We start from the raw sequence: 11,568 nt of genomic DNA on the forward strand, positions 1-11,568 counted from the left end.
ATAGATAGATAGATAGATAGATAGATAGATAGATAGATAGATAGATATACAGACATATGAGATAAACAGATGAGAAATGAGAGATAAAAATTGGATGCATATAGTAACTCTATTTCAATCTCAGGATTGAAAGTATTTCAGAACCACATACTCTTTGTTGTGGATGGCCCACCACCTGTCATTTAAACCCAGATCTCCAAAGTTTCAAAAAATTAGGCTTGAAGTAGAAACAGATAACAGATAAACCTCCTGATGGAGTCCTCTATGCTGTTCTCATTGCACTAGGGTCAAGACAGAGGAAGAAAGTCAGGAAGAAAATACCATTGGAAAAAGAAAAAGATTATCCTGAAAATATCAAATGCTTACCTTCTGACACATAACACACACTCCAAATGTCTAGATCTACAAAAAGGCTTTGACTGCAAACCAGTAGGAAAAAGCCACAGCCAGGAAACTCACTGATGTGAATATATTTCTTAAATGTGTAAGCAAGGGCTGGGGGAGGACATAGTGGATAAAACATTTGCTGTCTAAGGGTGAGGAACAGAATTCAAGTCCCCAGAAGTCACATAAAAGATGGGTAAACATGTCAGATCATCTGTAATCCCAATGTGTAGGAGGAGACAAGAATCTATCAACAAGACCCCTAGCTCAACTAGCAGATATGACGAGCTCTGAGTCAGTGAGCATCCCTGCCTCAATATAGGGAGAGGCCTTAACATACATGGCACACATGTGCACCTACACCACATATACAAATAGGCCCACACATGTGAACAGAATTATTTATGTACCCACATATGTAAACAGAATGTTACCAGAAGCAAAAAGTTCTTAGAGGAAATTAGAACAGGAAATGCCTTACAGGCACAACATAAACTTCAGCACTTGATGGTGTAACAACCATGGATGTTCCAAGATAATGACTGTTGGAGGATGAGCACTTCCAGACTAACATTAGGGTATTTTGAGTACTGTTGACTTGCTGTGCTATGTTGATGCCAAGTGGCTGCTCTGATCCCTTCCCTATGTAGGCTGGCATGGTGGCTCATGGACACTCACATCAGGTTGCTCCCTCTGGCAGTCTTTTCCAGAAGTCTCTGTTAGTTCCACCGTCTTGTTACACACAGTTGTGTTGCCAACCCTTCAGCCCCATCAACAGTGATCAGCAGTATCCTTTTCTGCTCCTTGCTTGATGCCCTGGAGGAAGAATATTGCTTTTCAGAATGTGCAGAGCTAGGTCCTTTCAGTTGGCTTTTAGAGCCATATTTCTAGTGTGCCTAGTCCCATTAGGACATTGAGGGGGAAACAAATATTATAAGGACCCCCTATGTCCCATGAAAGTGTGGTGAGAAAGAATGTTTGGTTTTTTTTCCATCTTTTAATTTGGAGATCATTGTGGTAGAAACATAATATATCTTTATGCCTCCTGTAACATCTACACCAAGCCCAAAAGCCAGCATGATTTCTAATGCATTCACATCCACTTGTGAACTAATGTCAGTTTGAGTCTGATTCTTGCATTCAAACCTTAGAATTTTATAGCTCTTTACTTTCTGAGTAAAAAACCATTCTGTTTCTTAGTTCTGACATCTTAGTGACAGACAGTGTCAGAGAACTACAAGTTGTTGGCAAATATACTGACTCTAATGTGTTGACCCAATGCCAAAATTGAAAGAAATAATCAAGCTCTCCTCAACTATAAATAAATGACTTGAGGTTTTGTGTTATAAATGAGGAGAGCATGTTACAATTATATGAAACACATTTCAGATGTTGGTGTACAATACACAATCATCTCTTTGGGGAAAATGGTGTTTCATGGCACCTTCAGGGAATTAAAGAGATTTTTTGCATAGCATACTCTTGGGCTCTTCATTCCTTGATCAATACCAGCCCAATGGTAATGCATTGGAGTCAAGACCAAGTAAAAGGCTGCATATTAGTAAACCAGACATTCACCTTAACCATAGTCAAGCAGTGCGCATTTTTAAGATGAGCAAATTAAAGATTAATTGCTATGGAAATAAAATAACAGTGAGACAGCCCAATCTGCCCATGGAGCGCCTCATCTCTGTCAGCGCATCATGAGTACGAATTAGCAGTGTATGCTTTGGAGTTTAAACCTAGGCCAGGTACCTGATTTCACATCTTTTCAGTAACTCAGCGTGATTCTGATTTCCCCTGAGTTGGATTTCCTCAACAGCATAGTACAGCTTGGCTTTTCCCTTCTCAGCCAGGGATGTTGCAGAGGATAAAGATTTGAGGAATTGCTACCTATTAACAAACTGCCACTTCTGTGGGTCCTGAAATTAACCTGGACACACAGTGTTGTTTATGCACAGTGTGGTATGGAGCATTATCTCAACACAGCTAGCATGCACATCATTAAGAAAGTGTTGGACAGGGGCTAAACTCATTTAAGAGACCTGGGATGGTTGAATAAATAAACAGTGAGCCGCATTTTGTATTAAATACAATAATAAAGACAGTACTCAACTTGAGTTTGGAAGACTGGATGTGGGAAGGAGGAAGCAGCATTGAAAGCAACTACCAACCTCACCTGAGCTACACTGGCTTTGGGTCTGGAAATGAAGAAAAAAATCTTCCTTAGTTGAGGCCAATATATCAATAATCAAAAAAGAATACAAAACAAAACATTAATCTTTTTATATTCATCACCAGATCATTTTTCCATTCATCTGTCTAGTACGGAACATCTGGTAAGTAAAGGGGAATGAAAGGCCATAAATCATGTTATTTATTTTTTGTTACCATTGTTATTTTTCTAAGTCATGATACAACACCCTTCGTAAGTACAAGTCAGCTACTTTTGATAACATAGAGATGCCAAAGCATTCAATTTGTAACACAATTTCTACCGATTAGGGGGCTGGAGAGATGGTTTAATGGTTAAAAATTTTGTTGCTCTTGCAGAGGACCCGGGTTCAGTTTCCAATTTGCTGCTCTTGCAGAGGACCCAGGTTCAGTTTCCAAAGCCCATATGCTGACTGATCTACTTCAGTCATGTGACCTTGGGTACTATGTTTCCAGGTTCCTTACTTCATCCATTACGAAGTGGTGATGCCACCACTTAGCTTTAGATACCTTGGAGCAGGTGTCAAGGAATCACTAACTCCTTCTTCAAAGTCACTTTTCAGAAGTGCTTTCCTGGACTTCAGGTACGACTTGATACAGCCTTTGTGTAGTGTGTATGAGGCCCTGAGTTCAACACCATCATTGAATGAATGAATAAATGAATGTTGTCATGATGCTGTAGTAAAATACCATCCTGTCTGACACTGAAGCTGAACAGTTTGCATGTGTGCTCTCTAGCAAATCTCTGTTTGCAGGGAGAAGCCTCCTGCATAAGGTCATATTCCGAATAGGAAATCCTTGTTTTGCATGATGTCTCATTAGCCTATGATCTGACAATTTCTACACGTTTAGAGTCAAAGTTCATGGTGCTCATCACTGCTACACAGTGGGCTCACCACCTTGGCACTTGTAAATTTGGGGATAATGATATCTGCCTGTATTAATGTCTCATTGCCCTCCAAATACAGCTTCTTGCCAAGCCTAAAGCCCTCACACATACAGGCACACAGGTCAAATCACCTCTGTGTCTCATGACAGTAAGAATAACTCCCCTCTCCTCAGTTGACAATACTCCAGGCAGAGTTCGTTGTTCTGGAGAGCATCCTTCCATGCATGGACACACAATGGAGAGTTACTGGAAAGGAAGCAGGAGACAGTGTGAGGGAATGTTCAAAATATGCAAGATGAGACTTTCTGGTGAGACGGAGATTATTCCTGTGTGGTCCCATCCACATCTTCCTTGGTCATTGTTGCATACCACTGCTAGAAAACGTCACTTGAATATGACAGACACATAATCTGTAGCTATGGGATCAGTAACTGAATAATGAGCAGGTGCTAGCTAACACAGAGACACATATGTGCTTATCCAGGAATCATTGTTGTGGAAATATGTGGAAAGGATGGATCATAATGTTTCTGAAGTGCAGTGCTAGGTAGAAGCAACACAATGGCCGATACTCAGCTCTTCTGACTCAGCCTGCTAACGTCTTAGCTATTTTATCCAGGTTCAATCCTGGCATATAACCAGCATTTGCCACCCATAACAGACCTTCCTGTTAGATACTGTGACTTATGAGTAATGAAGTATACTATCTCTGTGGTGGGCCAATACATTATATCTTATACATATAAAATGTACTTTATTGTAAAAATTGACAGGAAGTTGCCACTTTAACATTTATGTTCATATGGACATGAAAAAGAAAGACCTTAATAAAATTTGAACAAATAGCCAAAATAATACTGAACAAAAAAGGATAACTCTGGATATTTCATAATGTTTTATCTCAAATTTTACTAGATGCCTAGCAACAGCATACAATGACATTAGCACAACTGGAATAGAATCAATGATGAAGAAAGAAATGCACAATGCTACACCATATGATTCTCCACAAAGATGCCCTAAACATAGACTGATGGAAAGGTTAATCTTCACCAAATGGTGCTGAGGAAGCCAGGTTTCTGTGACAGAGGATGGACACTGAACCTTGATTGCTCAGGACAGCTACTATGGAAGCAAGTATGTATGCTCCTAGAAGAAACTAGAGTTGGAATTGCTACACTGCTCAGCTATTCTGATCCTAAGAAGATATTTGGAAGGCTTCAAATCAAAATGCAATAAAGACATGTGTAACGCCATGTCTCTGCGGCACTCTGCAGATGAGTCCAAAGAAAATTGTGTCTGGATACACAATCAGCTGTTGATCAGGCAAAATTGTGCTGTTTGCTGAGAGGTAGATTGAATCTGAAGTCAGTCATCTAAGTGCAAAGCAAAATAAGCCAAGCTCAGGAGAACAAATATTGTGGTTTTTTCTAAAGTGTGGAATCTTAAAAAAAAAAAAGAAGAAGAAGAAGAATCTAGGCTTTTAAAATGAGTTTGATGCAGAGTAGGAGGCATTTGAGAAGAGGAAAAGTGTAAAGAATAGTGGGGATGAAAGAGATCAAAGTACATAATAGGTATGTATGAAGACATCATAATGAAATTCATTATTTTGAACCATGAATATATACCAATAATGTGCACAGTTATGAGAAAGAAATAGAGAGAAAGAAAGACTCACTGAGCAAATGAAAATATAATTAGCAAAGCAGAAAAATTGAACTTACAGCCTACATTACAGAGTCATAGACTAACAATAGAAATAAGAAGTATTGAAAAACTGAGGTATCTAATATTTACATCATGGGATTTTTCCATAAAGAGTACAGAATATGAATAAATAAAGAAAATCCTCAGAACTTAGAAAACTTAGAAAACTATTGATTAAAAATATAGCCTGTCATAATGGAGTTTAAAAAATTGTAACACCTTCATTGGCTGAATATTTATGAATTCTAGACTATTGTAGATAAAGTTAGTTTAAATATTTCAGAAAATATAATATACCTACCAATGCCCTTAGGAGAGACTATAAACTCCTGGGCTACAATGGTGCTGTGTGCAGGAGTTCACAACACAGACTTCGGAGATCTGGGAAACATTATTTTAAGCTTAAACTTCTAAAACCAGTCAAGGCATCTATCCAATATGAATCAGTGTGCAAATATGCGCATACTTCTCCTATGAGAGGATCACCAGAGGTGTTATGTGACCTCTATGCAACTGCAAGTGCCCACCAAGGACCACAGGGACTCTACTATGAACCCTACATAGCTGTAGATGGTTCTGTGTCCAAGCAGAAGCATGAGGACCAGGGGATATACCTGGTGATTTTAGAAAAAAAATGGGTGTCAGTACAAGCAATGGTTATTGGTTTCAAAGAGTTTAATAAGTGTAAGTATGAAGTTTTGAGACTTTCATACATGAACACTGCATTCATAACAATCCTCCCATCGCTACCCTCTCTACCTCCTCCTGGTTTTCACCCCTCACCCTCCAAACTTCATGGCTTCTTTTTCTTTCATTACTATTGTTAAACACAGCCAACAGACATACAGACAGTTAATATTCCATGTCCAAACTGCCTTCCTGTAAGTGCTTAGTTCTGTGTGGTTTACATTGGAACATGAAGGAAATGCAGAGTTACACACGTGACTCCATAGAAAGAGTAAAGTTCTGATCAATGTGACAGAAGTGCTCCGTGAGGTATTCAGGTTCAGACTTAATATGAAGCTAAGTCAGTATGGAAATGGAAACGAGGCTGGTTAGGAGACGAAGAGTAAATCCGTGCACAGCTGAAGGATTGTGAACAACAGGGAAAAGTGGAAAGTGGGAAGAATGGCTTTATGGCTCTGTCTCCTGTGTGAGTAATACAGTGTAGACGCTATCACACAACGTGAGTGTGTAGGGACATTATCTGTAAACACAATTTTAGCTAATCTGAAATCTAAAATTAATGATTAATAACCATCAAACATTTTTCAGGAGAGAAGGCAGTAGAAGAAAGAAAGGGAAAGGTCTATGTACTTGGCTTGACGTAAGAGTCAATAGAAATGAGATGAAGTACAATCAGCTAAAACTCATCCAGTGTCATCTTTGTGATTTAAATATTGAATCTCTCTCTCTCCCTCTCCCTCTCCCTCTCCCTCTCCCCCTCCCTCCCCCTTCCCCCCTCCCTCTCTCTCTCTCTCTCCCTCCCTCCCCCTTCCCCCTCCCTCTCTCTCTCTCCCTCCCTCCCCCTTCCCCCCCTCTGTGTGTGTGTGTGTCTGTGTGTGTGTGTGTGTAAAGAGGGAGAGAGAGACCACACTATTGTAATATCCATACTGTCTAAAAAGTATCCTATCATTTTGACTTCATAAATTTCACAAATTGTTAAGTGAGTGGGAGAGAAAATGGTGATGGGGACCCTTCCCACCTTCACAATGTACCTGCCCATAATTAATTTTAGTACTTAAATAGGCAGATTTCATCTAGCCCTCGACAGCAACCCCACTGGTGAGCTGCATGGGGAAGAAGCATTTACAATGTGTATATCAGCACTCTTGAATCAAAGATTTTCCTTGTGACCATCTCTTCTTTGCATTAGAATTACCTGAAGAGCATACAGAGGCTGGACCTTGGCCCCTACACATTTGTAGCAGGTGTATAACTTGGTCTTCGTGTGGGTCTCATAATCATTGAAGAATGGGGCTGTCTCTACCTCTGTTGCATGCCATTGGATCCCCTTCCCCTAGCTGAACTGCCTGGTTGGCCTCAGTGGGAGAGGACTGGATGTCCCAGGGTGAGGTGGTACTCAAGGGAGGAGAAGAGGAGGGCATAATTCACAGAGGGATTTGTAAGGGTGGGACTGCGAGAAGGAGGAACTGTGATCAGGATGTAAAGTGAATAAAACATAATAAATTACTAGAATAAAAAAGAATTTTCTGATGTTGCTGACCTGAGAGAATAGTCAATCCTAAGAGTAAACTTGAGTATGATCCTACTATATCTGTGGAGTTATAGTTACTTATGGTGCAGAGGTTAATTAGAAAATCAGCTGGGAAATGTTCAAAATGTCCAGTGTATTTTGAACAAGAAAATCATCTTTTCCCCCCAGATAGCTGGGTGTAACCGAAGTTTTTAGAATCATCCTTTTTCCTTGAATACTGCAAACAAGCACTGCCTTGGAGATACATGCTGCAGACGTGTAGCTAGCACCACTTTTTTTTTTTTTGGCACCCAAGTCTAATTCAAAAGGATTAAATAAGTATCCTTGATGTAAGCCAACCGAATCACAAAGGCAGTTCCCACCTCAGCACTCTAGTGCACATAATTACACAGCCCTAAGCTCTGACTGCTCATCAATTAACACAGCTGTAAGATCTGGAGCTAATTGTGCGATGTATTAATCAGCACATCTCGTGTAAGAACACAGACTCTGCTGTGCTTTCTGGGCCAGCCATACACTCATCACCATTACTGGCTTACTGTAGTCAGCTTAAAAAAACGTGCAAACATTTTAATTCTTGGGACTGTCCTTAACATTGGTGCCAGTTTGTACAGCTGAAACCAAGTGGATCCTTAAGAATACTTAAGATAACAAGAAGATGCTGGTGGCCCTGTGCAAAGAGAATCTTTCATAGATAGGGAGAGAGACTCGAAGTTAAAAGGTTTTGCCCAGAAATCAGATGTTGGAATTTGACAAAGAGATGTTGGGTCACCAGAATCCTCTGAAGAAGATTCCAGGACATCCCCTACCTCCAGTGGCTCTGATAAACATGGCCCCTTGAGATTTCCAGAGCTGTTGTAACCACAGGTCTCTGTAAGACAACTTCAGCACTTCCCCAGAAGGCTACAACGTGCAAAGGTAAATAAACCTGTGACCTGTAGCTGTGAAGCTGGAGATGAGACAGTTTTGGAAAGGGATATCAATTAACAATGGAGAAAAATTCTCCAGTATGTTCATCAAACTCACATCCAGGACATTCTTTAATTAAGAATGCAATGACATACATGGAGATACATGCATTAAGTATGACGCCTAATTTCTGAGGTCATATACAATGTGCACGTGTGCAATGAACTTGGTTGATGTCTTGGCAAAACTTTTTCCTTCCCCTATTCACATACTACCATCACCTCAGCTCAAGCTCTCTCAGAGTTAAGAGGTGTGAGCCATTTCCTCCCAAAATAAATGGAGAGTTTCTGTGATGGACTCCATATTGGTGACTTTCATGTCTAGCAGATTCACAGACAGCTTACGTGCCAGAGAGATCAGACATGTCTGTCTCCCACACCTTTGTTTTTCCCATCTGCTCCATCCATTTGCCTTTTCATGTTATCCAGTGTAGCATGTAGTCATCATGCTAAAAGCATGATTCATTTCATCTTAATCGAAACTAATTGATGCAAAATGATTCTATGGCACTGTCTCTCCCATGTCGTTATCCTATGGGCACAAGGAAGACATGGGATTGGGTGTGCTTAGCATTTGTATCTTACTCCCAAGGCATGGAAGTCCTCAATGTAGACATAAAGCAGAACAGAGGGGACGGCAACCCAGTTCATTTGGGACCAGATCCCAGGATACCAATCTCTGAGCGCTGGACACAATGTGGCATGTACATCCTGATTTTTTTTTTATTACATCCCAGGTAGCTTCTTATTTACCTTTCATCATCTCCCATTTTGACATAGTATGTGACTTGCAAATATTATTTTTATAAGTATCCAAATTAGATATATGTACATACACATATATGTGTGTGTATGTATGTATATGAGAGTGTGCTTGTGTGTGCCTGTGTGTGTGCATGTGAGTGTGTGTGCGTGTGTGTGTGTGTTATTTTGGTCACTCCAATGATACATGAGTAAGTGGAGTTATATCATAACTGAGTTGGATCATGGGAGTCTTAGGTTATTCACTGGTCCTGTATTTTATAACTACAAAAATCATGAATGAGGAGCTAGGTCGATTCCTCAGATGCCCTACTCTGGCCTCCACAGACACTGTAGACACATAGTGCGCATACACACGTGCAACTAAAACACACATAATCAAAAATTAAAAATGAATACATCCTTAGAATTAAATAATCTATTAAAAGCAATGAATGATTTTACTGTGGACTTTATAAAGGTTCACTTTTGAGGCACAGTTTATTCCTTTTTGACAGAATCAAGCAAATTAAGGATATGCAATAAATTTTTAAACTGAAAAATGTCATCAATACACACTGATGTTAAGTAAAACAAGATTTGAATGACTCATAATATAGAACTCGGTACTGTAAACAGGAACCTAAAGACTTGACTGCCACTTAACATGTCTATGCTGGGCACTCACTTTTAGTCTTTTAACTGATTAATTGAAATAAGTCATGGTTGGATTATTGTGACAATCCAATGCCTTATAGATGGCACATAGAAGTATTTATTAGAGAACTTGGTGCTCACTAGTTAGAAAGGGCTGCTCATGTTAAAGTGTTAGGAGAGGCTCTTATCACTGTGAGCCCAAACCAGCTTCATGCAGCTTTCATGGCAATGAGTTATTTTTGAAACCACAGTACTTCAGGGCAAAAAAAAAAAGACACTAAAGATAAAATCTACTTTGAGACAGACACACAGACAGACAGACAGACAGACAGACAGACAGACAGACAGACGGACAGACATAGGGAGAGCTGAGGAATACAGGGCAGTGGTACACACTCTAGATGGCATGTATTGCCATCTGATACATTTCTTTAACTGATTTATTTACAGCTCTATGCTGCAACCTGCCTGCAAAGAGTCCTGGACTATTGTTGGTCCTTGTGGAAAGACAAAAGGGAACAAAAGACTGAGGTGGGGAGGAAGGTCCAACCATGCCTCCTGGAATATTCCAGGATGTAGGGAACAGAATATTAGCATAAGCACAGGATTCAGGACACTGATACCTGAGCTGTCCTCTTCTCTCTTTGGATTTTTAGAGAGATCAGAACCTGACAACATCTAGAGTCTTCCATTCACTATCTATGGCCACTGAAGTTTAGTTCCCCTCAACTAACAAGTGGTATAAACAATTCTAAGAAAGGAACAATATTTTAAGCAAACTATGCTATCCCCACGTATGCTGACTCATGACTGATTCTCCTTATTAGCAAATCTGCTGTTTGATATACACCAGATCCCAAGTATGTTTGATGTTCTGAGCTTCAGTGTCTCAACCTAAAGTAGAGTGAAGAGATGCTGGCTTCCCCAGCAGTGTTGTATGGTATATGTTTCAGTGTCCCTTAGTCTGCCTAGTGACTGCAGACAGAAGTCTTCAAGGAGGGGTTTGTATCACAGAAAGGGCCCAGAAATCAATACTGTTTTGAGTTCCTGCAGATAGCTATGACCTTCTCCAGCAAGCCTGCTCACCAGGCCATGGTAGTCGACATGGCACCGAGGGGCTTACACCTAAGGCGACTTTGATCAAAAGCCACCACTGTTTGCCCTGTTGAGTTAGCACTTGCCCCCCTTCAGTGTCCTCCCAGATAACCTTCAGGCTTGAGCCCGGTAACCACATAGCTGCCAATAGCTGAAGAGAAAGGGAGTTTTAGAGTCTGGGAAAAAGGGATTGACAGAAATGGAAACAATACTGAACAGCTAAGCTTTGTTTTTGCACCAGATGTGTAGCCACATTATCTTGAAGCTTCAAACCTGTTTGCTCACCTGAGAAACACAGAAGCTATTCCCCAGGAAAACTCCTGCAGTGGAAGCAGCCAGGCAAAGGTTCTCACTGTGCAGCACATGGTGGGGGAGAGAGAGAGAGAGAGAGAGAGAGAGAGAGAGAGAGAGAGAGAGAGAGAGAGAGAGAGAGAGAGAGAGAGAGAGAGAGAAACTCCCAGGAAAGTAACTTATAAGGGGAAGAAGAAATCTAAGCTAGAAGTGATAGAGAGCTTAGCTTGTAAAGGACAGAACAGAGATAACGGTGTGTGTTGTCTTAGTAAATACAATTTTGTGTAGCAATGAAAGAAAAAAAATGTTTTGAAAGCAGCCCAGAAATCTTGTGTGTGCTGCTTTAGATTAAAGTTGTTACAACAGTAAATTCTACATGTTTAAGTTCCATCTAGCAAATAGAT

This window comes from Grammomys surdaster, unplaced genomic scaffold, assembly GCF_004785775.1.
Source record: "Grammomys surdaster isolate TR1022 unplaced genomic scaffold, NIH_TR_1.0 188, whole genome shotgun sequence".
Lineage (NCBI taxonomy): Eukaryota > Metazoa > Chordata > Mammalia > Rodentia > Muridae > Grammomys > Grammomys surdaster.